The following is a 2,048-nucleotide window of genomic DNA, read 5'->3' as shown; positions in this document are numbered from 1 at the left end:
GTAAGGCAGAGTGCATGGGAGGCAGTACCTGTCAGCTTCTAGGTAGCTGCTTTGGCCTAGCACAGCAAACCGTGAAGTGTGTTCAAATACTTTTGGACTTCATGTGAGCAAATATGCTGAAACTAACGGATTGAGTGAGAGGGAGCCTGTTTTGTGTGTTTTCCTAGTGTAGAAAACCACACAGGTTAACCTTTCCTCCTGTTTTCACTGTTACCAGCTTTAAACCAAGGAATTCATTAACTCTTGGATGGATACAGCATGGCAGGATTTTGCAAATGTTGAATGTCGTTCATATTCTGTTAGCATGCAGACCTACTGGAGGCAAGACTGAAGTACCTGGTCAGAAGAAAGGGATTTGGGTTCCCTATTGTACCCTTCCTTTTTCCTTTTGTAGTCAATGTTAAAAGGAAAGAGCAGTCAACCAGTTACTGGGTGGTGGTGATACATAGCCAATAAACTTCAAATTTCTCAGCTGGGTGTCTTTGTGGAGCAACCTGTTCATGTTCATTCACCAGTGATGAAGACTTCACTAGAAAGGCAGTCTAGTGTGCTTGAGTGACACTTCCCTTCTAACTAGCTCTCTAGAACAGTCTGTCTTGATTTTCTTAGCCTGGGTGAGATGGCTTGCTCTTACAAGACCCTTCTTGGCTCTTCCTCATAAACATTGGGTTGTGGTGCACCCAGCAGCAAACGCTAGGAACATACAGAAATATTAAAACATTGGTTCTTTTAATGTTTTTAACATTTAAAATGTATAATTCTGTATCACTCTTTGAGATTCCTTCTCTTTTTGCATTTCTACTTAGAGATTACACTGATTTACTTTTTTCTGTTGCTTGAAGGTTGTTCTTGCTTCTGATTCTTTTTGTCTGTAGTCACATTCTTCTGTTCTGTGCCTTGAAGTGGCTTCATTCTTAGTTTATTTCTTTTAATATCCTTTTGTTTCTCTTACTATTTGCTTCATCATTTCTTCATTTTTACTTTTTAGTGCAATCTTTTCTTATTGGTAGGCTCACTCCAATGGAAGAATTTTTCCCCTTTTGTTTTCATTGGTTTCAAGGGGCTACTCCTGGAGTGATTCTTTTTTTTGTCTGTTCTTGCTCAGCTTCTGGTGATTTTGCTTTCCTCAATATCACTGAAATAACAGTTCCCCTTGATCCTGAAAAGTAAGGCAACAAAATCAATGCCACTTCCTCAGTGCTCAGTGTGGGATAGATTTAGGGCTCCTCATGGTGGTTGGATTTTAATAGAGCACAGACAAATTGATCTGTTTTAGGTAAATATTAAAATAACTTCTGATACTGCTCTCATCTCGGAGTTTATAGCTTTCACAATTGCCTTTTCCTATTTTAAACATTTTTTTTCCTTGAAGAAAGATGGTTTAATAAAGAAGAAATAAAACCCACTGTTAAAAATGCATCAAAACCAGATGCAGCGCCTGAGGGAGTAAGAATATTCTCTTAATAGTAGAATTTGGAAGTAAATAATCTTGAGTGTGAGGTGGGTCTCTTCGGGAGGTTTGATAATTCCTAGATACAGAATTCCATAGTACTTGTTCAGAAACAGTGTTCTTGAGCTGAGTGGTAGATTTTCCAGTCTTGTGAACACAGAGGAGGACAGTACATGACAGTATATATGGCGTGCCTGTACTCAACATGAGATCTCTCCTGCTTAACTAAAGAATTGGTATTAAGCCAATGCAGTTAAGTGAGGTAGGAGCCTTGTTTGCTGTGCAAGGCGAAGTTAAGCTTACACCAGTGTAAAAACATTAATGTGTGCAAGCACACAGTTTTTTGCCTGTTCACTTGAATTGCTTCAGTGCAGCATGTTTAGGTAAACTGATTTAACTCAGTGTATACAAATCAATTACATAATTACAAAGGTAATGCTTTACATGTTAAAGTTAGGAGGCCTTCATGGCAGATCCAGGGAACTGGAGTGTCTAGCCCAATATAACCTTGGCCATAACAGTCTAAGTTTCTATTAATAGCAAGGGAATCAAATGTGGAGCCTACTTAAAAACTTCATCTATCATCTGCCTGCTCAGA

At 38.8% G+C, this 2,048-nt stretch overlaps 1 protein-coding gene across 6 annotated transcripts in view; it reads left to right on the top strand.

The window, feature by feature from the left end:
- UBR3 (ubiquitin protein ligase E3 component n-recognin 3) overlaps positions 1 to 2,048 on the top strand; it is a 110,743-nt gene that overhangs the window by 904 nt on the left and 107,791 nt on the right. The gene's annotated exons all lie outside the window — the stretch shown is intronic.

This window comes from Lathamus discolor, chromosome 3, assembly GCF_037157495.1.
Source record: "Lathamus discolor isolate bLatDis1 chromosome 3, bLatDis1.hap1, whole genome shotgun sequence".
NCBI lineage: Eukaryota > Metazoa > Chordata > Aves > Psittaciformes > Psittacidae > Lathamus > Lathamus discolor.
This window is presented reverse-complemented; position numbering and strand designations above follow the sequence as displayed.